The following is a 21,279-nucleotide window of genomic DNA, read 5'->3' as shown; positions in this document are numbered from 1 at the left end:
AGAGATTGTGTATTGAGGTGGATCATGTTGTTAGAGTACATTCCCACGGAGGAGCAAGATGCTGACATTTTCATAAAGGCATTGTCAAGCTGTAAATTTGAGTTTCGTAGAGATAGGATCAGGGTAGAAAATAATCCCTTTCTTGTTGACAAGGAGTGTTGAGAAATGGCAACAAGAAATTCCAATTTAAGTTGTCCTTTAATTAAACTATGAATTAAAATTGAATTCTATTCTTCTAGCAACTTGTAAATAGTTAATTAATTTTAACTAACTTAATTAGCTTAGGAATTTTGATTTGAAAGTATTTATGTATTCATGTATATGTTCTCCCTAAATTTCAAGGGTCCGGGATGAGTTTATTTGAGTTGTAATTAGATTAACTCAGTTTACTAAGTTATGGTCAGTTAAATTAGTTCTAACTATTTGTGGAACTAATATAGGACTGACAGTCAGTTGTTGGAATGGTGCATCCACAACTGTTACTCTAGTTAACTGAATATTCCCCCATGATAAACTCATGCATGTCAGTTCAGAGAAAGACCCAATTGAGAATAAAGTGAAAAGACAATGTACTATCAGTTGTATGTTTACCGAGTTGTAAATATCATGCATGTAATCAAATAAGGACCTATGTTTGGATTGCACAATTTTGGAAGCATAAATTCCCTTTAAATAGAGACTATTCATCATAGGAAATGAACAAGGAAATAGGAGATTGGTAGGTAGTGGAAATTGGCTAAGTGTTAGCTAATATAGGGCTTGCGAGGCAAAGAGTTGAGCATACTTCTGCATAATTGTTCTGGTGAGAACAAGATTTGTATCTTCAGACATATTCTGATTAATTCAATATAGATAGGATGGGTTTTGAGTAGTGGATTTCCCCAGGAAAACTTATTGTATTATGTGCCATTGATCTGTATTCTTTGTGTTCATATTGTTTTCATTGATCTATTGGCTTCTACTAGTTGATAATAGAAGTATATTATTGTCATGTGCTTTAGTATATTGCATGAGCTTGTGAATCTACAATAAATTCTACATATTTGGCTTAGGTACTCTGCTCCATGATGCATTAACCACCACTTTGACCTTGCCCCATAGAATGCATCTTTTTCATGAAGCAGATTTAATTTTCAAATTTATCTGAAATGGTAAATAAGGTTCTTCTGAATATTTTTGAGACTAATACCATTAATATTATGCATATTCCCACAAAAAATATCAGCTAATGGGTGCACATATCTCAAGGAAAATGAGAAATGGTTGTATATGATGGTGGCCCATTTCTTGAAAAATGCACATTGGAATTTCTTGAAATGTTGTGTATTTATTTAGCCTCCCATGATTGCATTAGCTTAAAAATTTCAAGAGCAATGGATGCGAGTTTGAATTTTATGATCAAATCAATTTCTAGCATGTTCCAGCCATCACACTATCCAATGTTGCAACAAAAACATGTGCGACAAACTCATTTTTTAATGTCAAATTGAGTGCTTCAAAAGGGAAATGGTGTATGTTTACATTTTTACCGCCACATGCCTTCAAAATCCCATTTTGATTAAGAAAAAACGTTTTTGTGGAAAAATACTAAATTTTGTCTTTATGTGTGGACAGTGGTGAAAAATGAAAATCTACCTTAAAAACCCCATTGAAATTTCGTGGAAAATTGCTCCTTTTTTCGAGCTTTTCCTAGGTCTTGCTCAATTTATCATACTCCAAGGAAACCTAATATCTAAAAATAAATTATTTCTACCCCAATCTCTTAGAATATTTGCACCAAAACTACCCTAGGACAAGCTTCTATAGTCAAAAAATAGGTTGCTACAACAATAGTTGCAGATAATGCAATTTTCCGTAGTTGTTGCAGCAAATGTCAATCTCTTCGAAACTTGTTTTCTCTGAGTATATTCTACTAATTTAATTGTGTGATGCAAGATGAAGTAGAAACCATGAAACATAATGCATATTCACTAACATAGACCCAATTTTATTGATTTGCTTTAAAAGGAAATGAATAAAGAAGAATTGTAGTGATGCCATCATGCTGCTACAATAAACAAAACAATGAATTGTTCCAAAGTGTTGTTAATTCCATTGAACCATATAGCCTACATTAAAACCAACATCCATGGTGCAATTTTTACCATGCGAATGAATGTGCTGAAGTCGAGCATGGAAAGAAATCATTGGATTAACAATCAATAATGAAAATTGTTAACCAATGTGAGGCAAATCACTCATAATGTAAATGAGTGTTAAGGTACTTGAGTGGATCTTAACAAGCACGAATGAATGTGTTGCAGTCGAGTCACCTGCAAGATGTGATAATCAAAGGAAATTGTTATATTCTCATTGTTTTCAGTGAGGATCTTTTCCATTGATGTATGCAAGTTCCAAGGCACTCTAAATAATCTCTTATCCTGGTCCCATATAAGGTGTTGAAGTCAATGCAACAAGATCTGCTGGAAGTTGGACCTTGAGGAATCCCACATCAGCCAACTCGAGCATAGAACAAAAATATATGAAGAGCCATAATAAAATATTGAAACCATCATGACATTCTAGAACTTATTGTTAAATTTTCTCACTAGTTTTCAAGTTTTCAAGCAAAGCTTATGTCCAATTGCACTAGTAAACTAGTTTTCACAATAGGACTTATTTTTCTATTTACAATTTTTTTTAATATCCTATTATACTTGAAAAATAAATATCGTGCAAGTATATGAATACTTCCAATGGAACCATGTGCATAATGAGATAATAGATAAAATCATATGAATTTTTAAAAGATATGATTTGATATATACCAATATATGAAAGACCAACTTCCTTAATTGAGATGATGTTGAAAAATATTGAAGAATTGAGCACTCGGATCCAATGAATGTCTTGAATCATGATTCAATGTAATCTTGTATTCCTTGGATTCCTACCATAATGTCATGCATGTCTTCATAGATATGATCCCCATTCATAGAATATGGTGATAGGCACACAAGAAAATCTTCAGTCTAAGGTTCCACCGACTGCTCTTCATCAACACACATCCATGATTTTTGGACCTCATCTAAATCTTCTTATTCTTTATGTTGTTCTTCAATGACAGCTAGAGAATCATTTTGGACTACCTCAAAACTGTAAGTGGATTGAGGTGTTTTATTATTGGGAATCTTAAATTGTTGTGCAGGTAGTGTTGTGGGAATCGATCTTTGGAGTGCTTGTGTGGGCGGTAATATGAAAGGTTTAATTGAGGTCAACTGAGGGTGAAATTGATGTTGTGGTATAGGTGAATGGTATGGATAAAATTTCTATTGGCGTTGAGGATAGTGAGGAATATATTGAGGATATGATGGATTTCCTCTATAAGGCTCTTTCTAACCTTGTCGCCAAGATTAATTTTGAGGTTTGGATTGAGATGGCCAAGGCTCCCAAGGCAAGGGTGTTTACCAATTACTTTGAGACTATTGTGCATAACCCTAAAATTATGAATTAAGATATTGCATCATATTGTGTTGACGAGGTTGCCATGCTCTTCTTGGAGCTACATAACATGATTGTTCTAGTGTTTGATTTTCTCCCTGGTAAGCTATGTTTAACCCTCTTAATGATGAGAAATATTTAGTAGTATGTGATCCTGCAAATATTTCAAAAAAATTAATGTTATCAAGTGGACATTCATGCAAAGCGTGTTTCTTTCTACATTTAGGGAAAAATGTACATGAAGCAACATTCTCATATTCTTTCTTGTTTTTAATTCTTAACATATCAATTTGTTTATTTAAATTACCAAGAATATCTAGAAAATTGTTTAGTTAAATTTGACATACTAGTCCTGATGTTCATTTACTTTTGCCATAATTGGATCTCTAAGGGATATAATTTTATTTCCCTCTTGATATGTTCTTGCATAGTTCACAAATATCTTGAAATGAAAATTGAGAGACACCTCATTTTTCCACCAAATTAAGAAGGTCAATCTATTCATGCCTTATATCTTTTAGTAGGATAGTTTTTAATGTGTCTAATCCTAAATCATACAATTTAGATATTTTGACATAATAAGCAAATATCTCCACTAAATATTCTAGACTTTCATCCTCTTTTTGGTTCATCTTAGGGACTTCATTTCGAAGGTCATCGTGTATGCAATAATATTTATACTTTTCCAAAAATACTCTTTTCATATCATCCCATGTACTCATAGAATTTATTCGTAAATTCAGGAACGGTCTAAGAGATTTATCCTTCAACGTTTCTAGAAACAAATTCAATTTTTGAGTGTGTAATGAGTAGCTATAATATCTAAAAAGTATTTCAAATTCAAAAAGAAAGGTTTCTGGGTCTTCTGATCTCATACCTTTGAAGTTAGGAAATGCAGATGGAGTGATTTTCTTCATATGAATGCTACTATTAGTTTCTTGAATGGGAAAGCCAAAAGGATCTTCCTCATTGTCATCATGTCCATCCATTTCTTCAACCTATTTTCTTCACCTCTTTTTATACCTACAGAAAAAGGAATTCCTGATGTGGAAGATGATGTTGCTCTTACTACACCACGTGATTTAGTGGGGGTGTTAGGTGATTGAAGCCATTTTGAATTTTTATTTATTTATTTTTTAAGAAATTTACCTCTAGGATGTAGTAAAATTAAATTAATGTTATGCAACTAAATGGATGCAACTGTGAATGAGATGCAATTGAATTCTAATGCCTATCTATACTTCCCCTGAAACAACGGTAAAATTTTGGGTAATTTAATTGAGTCTTAAATTAATTTTCATTAATTGTCAAACCCAAGGTTCATGAACTTGTGAATTATACGTGCAGTATATGTGCTAGGATATCTACTTTCAATTCAAAGAAATTAATCTAATTTCACATGAGGATTTAAACTTATATATGACTCAGTTTTGATAAACATATGCACATGTCCAATTTTAAAAGGCGAATGAATTCAAACTCAAAAATTAGAAATTTAATTGAATTTTTAAAGAAAATTATAGTATGAAAACTTCAAGATCTATTCTAATTGGAAAAGGAATTGAAATCTATTCTACTGAATAGAAATCGAAATCTATTCTATTACAAAATGAAAGGAAATATAACTAGCTAACTTGAAAAAGAAAATTTATTCTATGAACTGTAAAATAATTCTACTGTAATTTTAACCTATGAGACTTGAAATAAATATAACCTAAAATACTAAAAGGAAATCTAACTATCAAATTGAAATCATCAGTATTCTACAAAACTTGGAATTGGGAACTATTCTAGAAAGCAATAAAAAATAATGGTTTGTTGACAAAATTTCAAGTGCAAGACTCTCCAAAGTTTACTAATGTGTGTATTCTATCAAAAACCAACCATAGTTATCAAAATGATGACTATAAAAGTCATGGAAATGAAAAAAATTCTTGGAAAATACTTCAGGCAAAGTGTTTTTGGATTTGCAAGTTTATATTTAGCACTCAACCTGAAACAAATAGAAAGAAAGTAAGAAAACTATATTGAAAGCAAAGAATTCAAAGATCTAAAGAGATTGAAAATTAAATAGCACCAAATACCGAGAGAATGAAATTAAAATAAAAACTATACTATCTCAAAACTCCACAGCGGGCCCTCCTCCTGAGTGTGAGGAATTATAAACTCATATCAGTTAATTTAAATCACCAAATTTATTCACAGTTGTGCCATATTAGAGATTACATTTGATGGAAAAAGAAATAGAGTTTTGTATTCTTCAAACACTAGCAATAACTACAATTTAAGATTCATCATTGACATATGACCCCTATTGGTCACTTTAATGGCCTATTAATTAAAACAACAAAGTGCTACATAAATTGTCAACCCATGGAAGTCTGTTATTTCAAAGGCAACTACGTACTGTATGTACTCAATCCTAAAAGCAATAATAGTTGTAATAAAGACTGGTCACATTTTTCCTTAAGCAAACTGAAGCTCCACTCTGAATTATAGCAAAAACAATCTATTGCAGACAGCTACCAAAGATTTCTTAAAAGGAGTAATCTAAAGAATCGATCGGCAAAGGAAAGAGTTGGCTATGTTGTAACAGAGAACAGGACCCTATTCCCAGAGCGGGAATCTTTAGCACCTGTTCCTGATTATCAAGTTGCCACCTTACTCTGTAAACTTAATTGCAATATACATGAACTAACTGTGGATAAAATAAACACTGTAGCAATCAATTGGGAAGAAAACAGATTTTCAGCAATAATGCAAAAATGATATTCAGTAAACAAGACTATTAACGAAGCATGAAAGAAGGACACACTTAACACGCTGCGGAAATATAATGGGTGAATCTTGTGATGAAGGTGGGCCGTATCCTTCTCACAAGATTCCCTAGGAAACAAGAACTAGAGAGAAATGTTCAGAAGAAGATTTTATTCATCTATCAATATGTCATGTTACAGAGAAGAAAAGATTCCAGTTTTGTTCCTTCAACTAAGCCTTTTCCCCACAGCCTGTTCGTTTTCCTCTAATGTAGATGTCTCCTATTTTTAAAGAGGAGACATCTATTACAATAGATTACATTGTAAGTTCTATTTTTAACCCTTTATACAAAAATAAGGAAGTCAGTTTTCCCTTTAACAAAATTTTGTTACAAAGATACTGTCTTTAGATCATGATCATACATCCAGTGTAGCAGCTCCTTCGGTGATCTTCTTTTGTTGCTGTCAAATCTAGGCTGCAAATCGCAACTATTCAGCCACGAGATTTGTGCGTCGTTCCTACTGTTTCAGCAACTGTGGACATAATCTTGCAATCTCCAGGCAGTTTCAGCAACGTGGACTGCACATTGTTCTTTAACCATTCAGTAATTATCAATTTAATGGTTAATAATGAAGATAGCATAATTATATGTAAGATAATTAAATGTATAGTGATGAGAAGAAATATTGTGTACCTTTGGGATACTTGGGTTAAAACAATAACAAGGACTTCTAAATATAAGTTGAAAAAGGATGACATCATAACAAAATGTATGGTCAAAAAGAGACAATATGAGGTCCTAACATCCCCCCAACTGAAAGGGTTGCATGTCCTCATGCAACTTTTACTTTGAGTCTGAGTCCGAGTACTCAGCTGTAAGTGCAAATTACTTAGACATTAAGTATAGAAGGTGTTATCAACCAAATCTCTAAAACCCTAGACATTCTGTATTCTCTGCCATGCTGCGAGCTCCTCCGTTTTGGGCAACCTGAAATAAGCCTTATATTGCTGAACTGGCAACCATAGAAGAGGAAAGTGAAAATGATATCCTAACCACTTTTCAGCACACTGTTGAATGCATTTCGCATAATTAGGTAGCCATGAAATTATTGTTTGAAGATTCAGAGGGTTAAAGGGATGATATTCCTTTCTCTCCTGAGGGCAGTGTTCCCAAAACAGATTGTTTGCCTGTAAGGCAAGAGCTCCCTTGGCTTTGACATAATATTGGCAATCTTGTAGGACTGCTGCCTGTAATTCTCTAAGATGCTTGGTCATTCCTGGTTCCCTTAGAAACCGATGATGTTCAGTGACAAAAACAATAGCATTCTGTGATTCAGATCGAATCCATAGAAGACGATTATCTTCATTATGTTTTGTTGAAAGAAAGGCATTTTTCCATGTGAGCTGATTGGCCAAGAAAGAGACGAAGGCTCTAATCTGAATGTCCCCACCCAAAGGAATCAGATTAAATTTTCTATCCTCAGGCATGGCTTCATTATGAAGGTATAGTTCACAGAGTAAATTTTTTTCATTCAATAATGCCTTTGTGAATGTTTTGATAAACTCTTGAGGTGTAAATACCTCATGAGATCATCCATCCCTGATTGCCTTTCCTTGAAAGAACGCTAGGTGCTTTTCCAGAAACATAGAATAATTAAAGGATGGTTTCCTGGTAGCCAATAGTCTTTGAACCAAATTAAACATGAAAGACAATTTGTTTTTTAACTGTTTATTTTCCTTGTTCTGCGCACAAGACTGTTCCAACACTTCCCAATTTTCATATACATGATTTTTCCATGATAATTTATGTTCTTGCAAGATCCTTTCCTATGACACAACATATTCCTTCTTCCATGCATCCATTTGTGCTTTAGTACTTGTGGTCTGAGTGAAGACAGTCTTTGAATGCCGAGGTTCAGTCTAGGTAAACGCAGTCTTCGTAGGCCTTGTTGCAGGACTTTTAGTTTTAACAACCAGAGTAGGCCAAGATATTTGTGGTTTCACTTCTTTTTCAAAAATCTTTGAAGGCCCTGCTGGTTCTTATGTAACAGCAGGGTGTTCCTTTTTAACTATAATAGGAAACGATGTAGGAGTGGCTCTAGGCAATGGGACATTAACTATCTTATAACCAACTTGTTGATAAATATTACCACATTGGCTGCACATGTATTCACTATATTGTTCTTTCTCTGCACTTTTCTCGGCCGCAGATGCTGCATGAGCTAAGGTGTACAGATTAAGCTCTCTTTCATAGGCTTCCCTTGCCACTATTAGTTCCTGCTTATAAACCTCAAGCTCTGATTTCAAAAACTTGTTTTCTTTTAAAAGGGAAGCCAAGGTGACTGGGCTTTGTGTAGCAATCACAATCTCAGTAGTTGATTATAATGGATAGAAGGGATGTTGTTCGGTAGCAGCTTCATTGTTTGTAGCCTCAGCGGGTAGCTTTTGTGTGACATTGGTTGAATCATCAGTTGGTTCTATAACTGCTATATCCTGCTACGCGTCCACATTTTGCATATCAGCAGATGGTTCTTGTGTGGCAGCTACTGACTGCGTAGGTTGTTCCTGATTATCTATATTTTGTTCATCAGCAGGTGGTTCTTGTGTAGCACTTGCTGAGTCAGTAGCTGGTTCTTGATTATCTATATTCTATTCATCAACAGGTTGTTCTTCTGTAACATGTGGTGAGTCAGTAGCTGGAGCAGCTACGTCCTGGTCATTTGTTTCCTAGACATCAGCAGGTGGTTCTTGTGTGGAAACTTCTGAGTCAGTAACTCGTTCTTGTGGGACAGCTACATCCAGGTCATTTGTTTTATGGACATCAGTAGGTGGTTCCTGTGTAACACCTGCTGAGTCGGTAGCTGGTTCTTGTGGGGCAGCTACATGTTGTATATCATCTTGGGTATCCACATTTAATGGATCAGTAGCTGGTTCTTATGTAACAGCTACGTTCTCTAAAAGGAATGATGTCACAAAATCCTGTGCATTTTGCATTTCAGCACCTGAGGGTGAGGTAGGTAAGGATTCAGGGCCATGGGACTGTGGTGGGGTATGGGGTTTTAGGATAATAGGTGGGGAATTTATGGTAGTGGTCTTAATTGCTGCTTCAGAAGACGCCCTCGTTCTTCTTCTTGGTAAAAGGCAGAAAGAACAGTGTTTTTTCTTTTATGAGTAGCTTTCTCTAGGGTAGGAGGGTCATCAGAGGTGATAGCTTCTTTAATTGAGGCCCTTGTTCATATTTTTGGTAGGGGCGCAGCCTTTTCTTGCATTTTCCTTTTCAGCTTAGCAATGGGAATGTTGTCATCTGAATCATCACTGGGGATATGGATAGTGGGAGTGGATGATTCAACTAAATTATGGGGTGGGGTCGATGTAATGGAGGGATCAATTGGATTAACTGCTACAGGTGGCTGGGGATTTTCAGCATTTAATTGGGGAGTTTCGGCTGCTGTTTGAGGAATTTCAACATCTTCATGGGGTTCTGGGGGTGGGTTGTTAAGGAGAGGGGGATTCTATTGAGTAAAGCCCCTCTAAATTAGAAGTTGAACAAGATGATGGCGAGTGAGGGAAAGGAGTGGGTACTTCACATTCATGGAATAATGTGACATATTCTTTAGACACCCAAGTAGATAATACTGCATATTTAAAAGGCAACCATGTCTTAAATGATTCAACAGGACAAAATCATGCTGATAAACTACCTGGTAACATCCTTTGCAGGTGAGATAGTGCTTCACAAACTTAGCAACGTTCATCGATGGAAGTGGTAATGAATGAAGTACAACACCCCTACCTTTAGGCTTGACCTGCTCTCCTGGTAGAAGGAATTCCTATTGTGCATTCAAAATGATGTGTTTGCGACTGAACCATCGAATTCCAAAAGCCGGTAAACCTAAAACTTGTGTTATATCACCCTCTGTTACTAGAATTCGGACTCCGTCAATGGTAGAGTAGCCTTCCTGTAGATTGCGTGTGAATTCAAGGACTTGCTGAGGATCTAATTCTTGGAGCCTTCGAAAATAATCTACCCAGCTTGCCTGCTGAAAAATCTGATATACCACTGGGTGCAATTCCAATAGAGGTGTTGAGCCAGGTTCATTTCGAATAGCGTTGCCTTCCATAGTTACTTGCTTCAGTAAAATGCACAGTACAGAGCCGAGTTACCGCACGAGAAACAGAGTAAGTTTTGGAAATAAGGTCATGACATAATAAGACAATGATGGGGTGACAGGACATAATCGTGGGAAAAAAAAATGACGGTGATTGGCGTATCATGAAATGATTGCAAAATTTTGGTATTCACCCCCCAATTGCAGCTAAAATGATAAGTTTGAATGTATGGCGATTACGGTAATTATGTCACAATCTTCTGATTAACTATAGTTTAATATTTACACATAAAAAATGCATACCTCATGTTTACCTTCATTTGATATTTGAAAATATAATGTCATCGCTAATAGATCACGAATGGTTATGAAATGGGTTTTGTAATATGAGGGTATTTATATGAAAGGCTTTTATGCACATAGGAGGAGGTCACGAAAGAACAAAGTTATAAGGATCAATAGATATTTCTCACAATGGAAAGTAATATATATCCATTCTTTTGAGAAGAATTAATGTTTCAATTACGGGAAAAATGAGAAAAATTGGTGTTTTAGGGAGAGATGGAGAAAGTCAGTGTTTCAGTAATGAGGAAAATTGGTGTTTCAGCAATGGGAAAATGGGAAAAAGTTGGTGTTTCAGCAACGGGGAAAATAGTGTTTCAACAACAGGAAAATGGTGTTTCATCAACATGGAAAATAACGGGACATGTTGTTGTAAAGCAAAATAGGAAAGTGTTGGTAAGAGGTAATGTGGGGAAATGAGCTATGAATTGAGGTGAGATAAGAATGCTTCCCAAAATGAAACTTGATCCTGCTTGCAATACAATTGTTCTCTTCAACCAGGCCCCCCAATCTGAGACCTACAAAATAATAAATTATAACATGGCAAGCCTTGAGAAGGATTATTAGTTAATCTAATCTAATAATAATAAAATAATATATAATGCATAAATTAAATGCAATGAGGGGTAGCAGGCTCCCCCAAAAAGATATAGTGTGAATCTACCATGCAAGTGGCCTTAAAATCCTCTTTAGAAATTGGTTGCTAGTATGGACGAAGCCTATACCCATTCACTAAAAATTGTGTTCTAGCATCATATATTGTTAGGAGCCTTACTGTTCCATTGGGAGAAACAGTATCTATTTCGTAAGGTCCCAGCCACCTTGTTCGCAATTTTCCTTGAAAATTTTCAAACCGGGAATCATACAATAGAGCCCAATTACCTTTTTGGAACTGCTTATGTTTAATAGTTTTATCATGCCACCTGGTTCTTTTTTGTTGAATCATAGTTGTTTGATGGATGGCATCCAACCTCTTTTCATCCAATTCCTACAGCTGTTGCAACCTAGTTGTCTGTGCATCAGTCAAATCAAGGTTAACAGCTAAAGCAGTCCTTAAGGTTTTGATTTCAAATTCCAAAGGAAAAACAACACTTTTTCCATAAACCAATTCATAGGGTGAAAAACCTGTAGTGTTCCTCCAGGTAGTTCTGTAAGCCCATAATGCCTCAGGCAACGTTTGAGACCAATCCTTCCTATTCTCCTTCACTGTTTTTGTTAAAATGGCTTCTATGAATTTATTTGTACTTCCCACCTGACCATTAGCTTTGGGGTGGTAAGGTGTAGTCATTTTATGGTTGATATGATATTTTTGAAGCATAGCTTTAAAACCATGAGAATTGAAAGGAGGTCCTCCATCTGTGACTAGTTCTCTAGGCACTCCAAACCTAACGAATATTTCTTCAAATAAAATTGTTAAAATAGATTCTTCATTAGCTCTAATAAGTTCCTTAGCCTCCACCCATTTAGTCATATAATCTATACAAACCACGAGGGTTGATGGCTCCTATAAAGTCTAGAGCCCATCTTTCAAAGGATTCAAGTATTACTTGTGGGTTCAGTGGCATTTCATCTCTATGATTAGGTTGGCCCATTCTCTGACAGCTATCACAGGCCCTAACATATTTATTTTCATCCTTGAAAAGTGAAGGCCAATAATAACCCATCCTGAGAATTTTATGTGTTGTTCTCTTATCTGCAAAATGCTCTCCACAAGGGCCATCATGACAAGCCTTCAATATATCATAAACCTCATCTTCTCTAATGCATCTTCGGATTTCCAGATCAAGTCCTCTATCAAAAAGACACCCACTTATCCAGCTATACCGAGCACTTTGTTGAATGATCTTTTTTTTCTCCTAATGTGATAGGTGTGATGGTAGCTTCCCTGTAACCAGATAATTGGCAATGTCTGCATACCACGGTGAGTGATCGGATACTGTAAACAAGTACTCATCAGGAAAGGAATCATCTACTGGAGTATTATCATCAGTTTTTATCCGAGAAAGAAAATCAACAACTACATTTTCTTTACCTGGTGAATCCACAATTGTAATATCAAATTCTTGTAGTAACCATAACCACCTGGTAACTCGAGCATTTGTGACATATTTATTCATTGAATACTTGATAGCCGAGTGGTGAGTATGAAAAAAAGTAGGATAACCAGTAATGTAATGTCGAAATTTATTAATAGCATAAATAACTGCTAAAAATTCTTTCTCAATAACTGTGTAATTAATCTCAGTAGGGGTCATATTCTTACTAATGAAATAAATAGCATAAGGGAGACTATTCTCTTCTTGTCCCACGATGGCTCCTATTGCAGTATCCGAAGCATTAGAGGATATATGAAAGGGAAGTTCCCAATCAGGTCCCCTTAGAATAGGAGCTGTAGAAAACTGACGCTTAAGTTCATCAAATGCTTTCTGACAGGCATCAGTCCACTTAAATTCAGCATTTTTCATAAGTAACACAAACAAAGGAGAAGCTATTTTAGAAAAAAATTTGATAAATCTTTTGTAATATCCAACATGTCCTAAAAAACTTCTTACATCAGTTTGTGTTTTAGGAATAGGAAGGGTATGAATCACCTGTACTTTGGATGGATCTACTTGAATCCCAAGGAATGAAATGAAGTGTCCCAATACAATTCTTTTGTTCATCATCATATGACATTTTTCAGTACTAAAGGAAAGATGAGCTTGTATGCATCGCTTAAGTACTTTCTCAAGGTTTGTAATACATCTTCAGAAGTCACACCATAAGGAGTAAAGTCATCCATAAATATCTCCTTAAAATCATTAAGCATATTAGAAAAGATTCCTATCATTGCTCTTTGAAATGTTGTTGGAGCATTACATAGTCCAAATGGGAGAACTCTATAGGCAAAAGTTCCCCGCGGACTAGTAAAAGTGGTCTTGTCTTGATCTTGGGGTGCAATTCTGATTTGGTTATATCTGCTAAAACCATCTAGAAAGGAAAAGAATTTCTTTCCTGACAAACTGTCCAGTACTTGATCAATAAAGGGCAAGGGGAAATGATGTTTTTAAGTGGCTTTCTTTAAGGCTCTATAATCTACACACACTCCCCATTTCCCATTTTTCTTAGGTACTATCACCAATGGAGAAACCCATTCACTGTAAGATATGGGATATATAAACCCCGCATTAAGCAACTTTTGAAGTTCTTCCTTAACAATTTCCCTCAAATTGGGATTCATTTTCCGCTGGGGTTGACAGACTGGTCAGGCACCCTCCTTAATATAAATACGATGAGTACATAATTCAGGAGAGATCCCCTTCATGTCTGTGTAGTACCATGTGAATGCTTCCTTGTTTTCACAGAGCAACCTCATTAGCTATTGTGTTTAAGCATCTGATAAATTGGGGTTTATGTTTAGTGTTTTGCCAAGTTCGATTTCCACTGTTATGCTTTTAGAGGAGATAGTAGTTGATGTTTGAGGTAAATTTTCAAATTTAATCTTTTCCTGTGTTTCAGGTTCCAGAATTTCAGTTAACTGATTATGTGTTTCAGTAGTGACCGAGGAAGGTTCAGAAATAAAATTGCTAATTACTTCATCTTCCATGGTGTCTTTAAGAGTTAAGGCTTGTCTAATGGCCAAAATGGGTTGACTGTCATTATCCTCATAGTCTAACCATATAGAGTCATCATTGTTAATCATAGGTGTAGCATGAGGGTAAAGAGTAAGCTACTTAGTTTCACATCCATTAGAAATTGTCATTGAACCTGATCTACAGCTGATAAAGGCATCTACTGTAGCCAGCCAGGGTCTCCCCAAAATCAGAGGATGCCCCCCAACTTTGCTTTAGTCTGTAATACAACAAAGTCAGTTGGGTAATTCCAGGATTCAACTGAAATGACCAAGTCTTCAATAACCCCTTCTGGTTTGATCGTGGAATGATCAGTGAATTCCAGGATAGTTGGTGTCTCTCTAATTACATTTTTCAACTGTAACAGTTGTGCAGTTTCAAGGGTCATAATATTTATAACAACACCTAGGTCTACTAGAACTCATGAAACCATACTTTTTCCAACCTGTACTGTGACCGTAGGATGGACGGGATCACCATATTTTACAGGAGGAGCTTTTTCGGACATTAAAGCAGCTAGAGCATCCATCACGTGAACTGTAAGGGGATCTTTAGCTTTCTTGCCAGGTTTCTTGATGCAAATGTCTTTGACGGTTCTGGCATAAATTGGCACATCTCTGAGTGCTTGTAAAACTGGAATTTTAACATAAAGATTCTGCAATTCCCCTAGAACATTAAAAACAGGCAGCTCAGGTGTCTTAGTAAGAGCTAGACGCTCAGGGAATGGTGGCTCTACTGTTTCAATAGTTTTATTAGAGGGTGGCTTGACTGTTTCAGCACCCTTATTAGGTAAATTATTCTTTTCGATCTCTTCTTTATCAGAGCCAGAAGAGGTAATATTGTCAATAATCGGCTCAACTAATCTCCTTGATTGTAAATGAATATCATTACATTACACAAGAGATGTAGGTAGGTTTTGAATTTTGATGAATTGCACAACATTATTATTATTAGGGTTAGGGTTCGGTTGTACAGGCAGTTGGGGTCTCATCATCTGATTATTTGGTGGAGTACCTGACAGGAGAGAAAGTTGTTGCTAAAACTGAGGAAATTGGTTTGGGAACAAAGTTTGTTGAGCTCTCCAGTTTGGGTTCCATTGATTAAAATAAGATTGCTGTAGAAGCCAAGGAGTCCACATTGTGGGATCTGTAGAGGGAGGGTTTGTTTGTTGCATGGGTGGGAAATTCATTTGATTAAAGGGTGGGTATTGCATTTGGTTGAAGGGCGGGTAATTTTCTTGATTAAAAGAAGGATAATTATTCCAATGATTAAAGGGCATAATAGAGTTTGTACCTTGTCCTCGCGGTTGCCACTGCCTTCTGTGTGTAAGCAGATAAACTACTTCGACTTCCTCCTCAGTTGGTTGCAATGATGCTTTTATCCCTGGTATAGAAGGACATTATTGAATTTCATGGTCCTTCTCACAAATGGTACAGATTGGTACCTTGTCCAATGGACATTCCCTTAGCAGATGTTTTTCTCTGCATTTAGGACAAAAGATGGCCAATGCAGCTTCTGCCTCTGGTTGTTTCTTTTTTACCTACAAGGTATCAATCTGTGAAGCAAAAGAACCTAACATTTCAGTTTTGAATTCCTCAAGTAGATTACCTATTTCAGCTCTTGTTGCTCCTCCACTGGCTGATTTTCAGACTTTTGAATAAGTATTATCCCTTCTTTTTGATTTATTTGTAGCTCCTCTTAAACATCTCTTATAGAGGTTAACAATTTCATCATACGATTCTTTAGATATATCCCCTTTACCAAGCATATTTAACATATCTAAACAATCATCCCTTACCCCTTTCAATAATATTGTTTTAATAATATCTTTACTTACATCGGGGTGCTCGGATCTCTGCAGATTATACTGGAGTCTTTCCACAAATTCCTCTAGATTTTCATCCTCCTTCCGAACCATCTTCAATAATTCCTCCATTTTTTCTCTCGTCTAGCAATAGTCTTGGTATTTGGCCTGAAACTTATCCTTCATCTGATCCCATGTTGTAATCAAATGACCTCCCAAGCTCATAAACCATCTTAGTGCATTTCCTTTTAATGTCGCTAGAAACAACTACAATTTTTTAGCATTATTAATATAATAATAACTTCTACACAACATATCAAACTCGAAAAGGAACTCATCAGGGTCTTGAGAGGATAAACCATGGAAGTTAGGTAAGGCTGAGAGTGGGTTATTCTTCATAGGAGTTATTCCTCTAGGAAGTTCCCCAATTGGGAATTCCAAGGTGGAGAGAGAATTCGCGCCTCTTCCTTCTCCTCCTCCACGTCCTCCACCAAAGATTCCTTCATTGTTTCCATCCATTGGTTGTTTTCCTGTTGCACTTGCCCGGTCTTTAGTGCTTTATGTTGGACTCTCAGTGTCCTAAACTGGTTCCTCAGCAGGGTGTTCCTTTTTAACTATAACAGGAAACGATGTAGGAGTGGCTCTAGGCAATGGGACATTGACTATCTTATAACCAACTTGTTGATAAATATTACCACATTGGCTGCACATGTATTCACTATATTGTTCTTTCTCTGCACTTTTCTTGGCCGCAGATGCTGCATGAGCTATGGTGTACAGATTAAGCTCTCTTTCATAGGCTTCCCTTGCCGCTATTAGTTCTTGCTTATAAACCTCAAGCTCTGATTTCAGAAACTTGTTTTCTTGTAAAAGGGAAGCCAAGGCGACTGGGCTTTGTGTAGCAGTCACAGTCTCAGTAGTTGATTCTAATGGATAGAAGGGATGTTGTTCGGTAGCAGCTTCATTGTTTGTAGCCTCAGCGGGTAGTTTTTGTGTGACATCGGTTGAATCATCAGTTGGTTCTATAACTGCTATATCCTGCTACGCGTCCACATTTTGCATATCAGCAGATGGTTCTTGTGTGGCAGCTGCTGACTGCGTAGGTTGTTCCTGATTATCTATATTTTGTTCATCCGCAGGTGGTTCTTGTGTAGGACTTGCTGAGTCAGTAGCTGGTTCTTGATTATCTATATTCTATTCATCAACAGGTTGTTCTTGTGTAACATGTGGTGAGTCAGTAGCTAGAGCAACTACATCCTGGTCATTTGTTTCCTGGACATCAGCAGGTGGTTCTTGTGTGGCAACTTCTGAGTCAGTAACTGGTTCTTGTGGGACAGCTACATCCAGGTCATCTGTTTTATGGACATCAGTAGGTGGTTCCTATGTAACACCTGCTGAGTCGGTAGCTGGTTCTTGTGGGGCAGCTACATGTTGTATATCATCTTGGGTATCCACATTTAATGGATCAGTAGCTGGTTCTTATGTAACAGCTACGTTCTCTAAAAGGAATGATGTCACAAAATCCTGTGCATTTTGCATTTCAGCACCCGAGGGTGAGGTAGGTAAGGATTCAGGGCCATGGTACTATGGTGGGGTATGGGGTTTTAGGATAATAGGTGGGGAATTTATGGTAGTGGTCTTAATTGTTGCTTCAGAAGACGCCCTCGTTTTTCTTCTTGGTAAAAGGCAGAAAGAACAGTGTTTTTTCTTTTATGAGTAGCTTTCTCTAGGGTAGGAGGGTCATCAGAAGTGATAGCTTCTTTAATTGAGGCCCTTCTTCATATTTTTGGTAGGGGTGCAGCCTTTTCTTGCGTTTTCCTTTTCAGCTTAGCAATGGGAATGTTGTCATCTGAATCATCACTAGGGATATGGACAGTGGGAGTGGATGATTCAACTAAATTATGGGGTGGGGTCGATGTAATGGAGGGATCAATTGGATTAACTGCTACGGGTGGCTGGGGATTTTTAGCATTTAATTGGGAAGTTTCGACTGCTGTTTGAGGAATTTCAACATCTTCATGGGGTTCTAGGGGTGGGTTGTTAAGGAGAGGGGGATTCTATTGAGTAAAGCCCCTCTAAATTAGAAGTTGAACAAGATGATGGCGAGTGAGGGAAAGGAGTGGGTACTTCACATTCATGGAATAATGTGACATATTCTTTAGACACCCATGTAGATAATACTGCATATTTAAAAGGCGACCATGTCTTAAATGATTCAACAGGACAAAATGATGCTGATAAACTACCTGGTAACATCCTTCGCAGGTGAGATAGTGCTTCACAAACTCAGCAACGTTCATCGATGGAAGTGGTAATGAATGAAGTGCAACACCCCTACCTTTAGGCTTGACCTGCTCTCCTGGTAGAAGGAATTCCTGTTGTGCATTCAAAATGATGTGTTTGCGACTGAACCATCGAATGCCAAAAGCCGGTAAACCTAAAACCTGTGTTATATCACCCTTTGTTACGAGAATTCAGACTCCTTCAATGGTAGAGTAGCCTTCCTGTAGATTGCGTGTGAATTCAAGGACTTGCTGAGGATCCAATTCTTGGAGCCTTCGAAAATAATCTACCCAGCCTGCCTGCTGAAAAATCTGATATACCTCTGGGTGCAATTCCAATAGAGCTGTTGAGCCAGGTTGATTTCGAATAGCATTGCCTTCCATAGTTACTTGCTTCAGTAAAATGCACAGTACAGAGCCGAGTTACCGCACCAGAAACAGAGTAAGTTTTGGAAATAAGGTCATGACATAATAAGACAACGATGGGGTGACAGGACATAATCATGGTAAAAAAAAACGATGGTGATTGGCGTATCATGAAATGATTGCAAAATTTTGGTATTCACCCCCCAGTTGCAGCTAAAATGATAAGTTTGAATGTATGGTGATTGCGGTAATTATGTCACAATCTTCTGATTAACTATAGTTTAATATTTACACATAAAAAATGCATACCTCATGTTTACCTTCATTTGATATTTGAAAATATAATGTCATCTCTAATAGATCACGAATGGTTATGAAATGGGTTTTGTAATATGAGGGTATTTATATGAAAGGCTTTTATGCACATAGGAGGAGGTCATGAAAGAACAAAGTTATAAGGATCAATAGATATTTCTCACAATGGAAAGTAATATGTATCCATTCTTTTGAGAAGAATTAATGTTTCAATTACGGGAAAAATGAGAAAAATTGGTGTTTTAGGGAGAGATGGAGAAAGTCGGTGTTTCAGTAATGAGGAAAATTGGTGTTTCAGCAATGGGAAAAAGGGAAAAAGTTGGTGTTTCAGCAACGGGGAAAATGGTGTTTCAACAACAGGAAAATGGTGTTTCATCAACATGGAAAATAACGAGAGATGTTGTTGTAAAGCAAAATAGGAAAGTGTTGCTAAGAGGTAATGTGGGGAAATGAGCTATGAATTGAGGTGAGATGAGAATGCTTCCCAAAATGAAACTTGATCCTGCTTGCAATACAATTGTTCTCTTCAACCAGGGCCCCCAATATGAGACCTGCAAAATAATAAATTATAACATGGCAAGCCTTGACAAGGATTATTAGTTAATCTAATCTAATAATAATAAAATAATATATAATGCATAAATTAAATGCAATGAGGGGTAGCAGGCTCCCCCAAAAAGATATGGTGTGAATATACCATGCAAGTGGCCTTAAAATCCTCTTTAGAAATTGGTTGCTAGTATGGACGAAGCCTATACACATTCACTAAAAATGGTGTTCTAGCATCATCAATTGTTAGGAGCCTTACTGTTCCATTGGGAAAAATATTATCTATCTCGTAAGGTCCCAGCCACCTTGTTCGCAATTTTCCTTGAAAATTTTCAAACCGGGAATCATACAATAGAGCCCAATTACCTTTTTGGAACTGCTTATGCTTAATAGTTTTATCATGCCACCTGGTTCTTTTTTGTTGAATCATAGTTGTTTGATGGATGGCATCCAACCTCTTTGCATCCAATTCCTACAGCTGTTGCAACCTAGTTGTCTGTGCATCAGTCAAATCAAGGTTAACAGCTAAAGCAGTCCTTAAGGTTTTGATTTCAAATTCCACAGGAAAAACAACACTTTTTCCATAAACCAATTCATAGGGTGAAAAACCTGTAGTGTTCCTCCAGGTAGTTCTGTAAGCCCATAATGCCTCAGGAAGCCTTTGGGACCAATCCTTCCTATTCTCCTTCACTGTTTTTGTTAAAATGGCTTCTATGAATTTATTTGTACTTCCCACCTGACCATTAGCTTTGGGGTGGTAAGGTGTAGTCATTTTATGGTTGATATGATATTTTTGAAGCATAGCTTTAAAACCATGAGAATAGAAAGGAGGTCCTCCATCTGTGACTAGTTCTCTAGGCACTCCAAACCTAAGGAATATTTCTTCAAATAAAATTGTTAAAATAGATTCTTCATTAGCTCTAATAAGTTCCTTAGCCTCCACCCATTTAGTCATATAATCTATACAAACCACGAGGGTTGATGGCTCCTATAAAGTCTAGAGCCCATCTTTCAAAGGATTCAAGTATTACTTGTGGGTTCAGTGGCATTTCATCTCTATGATTAGGTTGGCCCATTCTCTGACAGCTATCACAGGCCCTAACATATTTATTTTCATCCTTGAAAAGTGAGGGCCAATAATAACCCATCCTGAGAATTTTATGTGTTGTTCTGTTATCCGCAAAATGCTCTCCACAAGGGCCATCATGACAAGCCTTCAATATACCATAAACCTCATCTTCTCTAATGCATCTTCAGATTTCCTGATCAAGTCCTCTATGAAAAAGACACCCACTTATCCAGCTATACCGAGCACTTTGTTGAATGATCTTTCTTTTCTCCTGATGTGATAGGTGTGATGGTAGCTTCCCTGTAACCAGATAATTAGCAATGTCTGCATACCACGGTGAGTGATCGGATACTGCAAACAAGTACTCATCAGGAAAGGAATCATCTACTGGAGTATTATCATCAGTTTTTATCCGAGAAAGAAAATCAACAACTACATTTTCTTTACCTGGTGAATCCACAATTGTAATATCAAATTCTTGTAGTAACAATAACCACCTGGTAACTCGAGCATTTGTGACATATTTATTCATTGAATACTTGATAGCCGAGTGGTGAGTATGAAAAGAAGTAGGATAACCAGTAATGTAATGTCG

Source organism: Pinus tabuliformis, chromosome 5_1 (genome assembly GCF_031772625.1).
Source record: "Pinus tabuliformis cultivar Carrire ecotype Pingquan chromosome 5_1, CPIR1, whole genome shotgun sequence".
Lineage (NCBI taxonomy): Eukaryota > Viridiplantae > Streptophyta > Pinopsida > Pinales > Pinaceae > Pinus > Pinus tabuliformis.
This window is presented reverse-complemented; position numbering follows the sequence as displayed.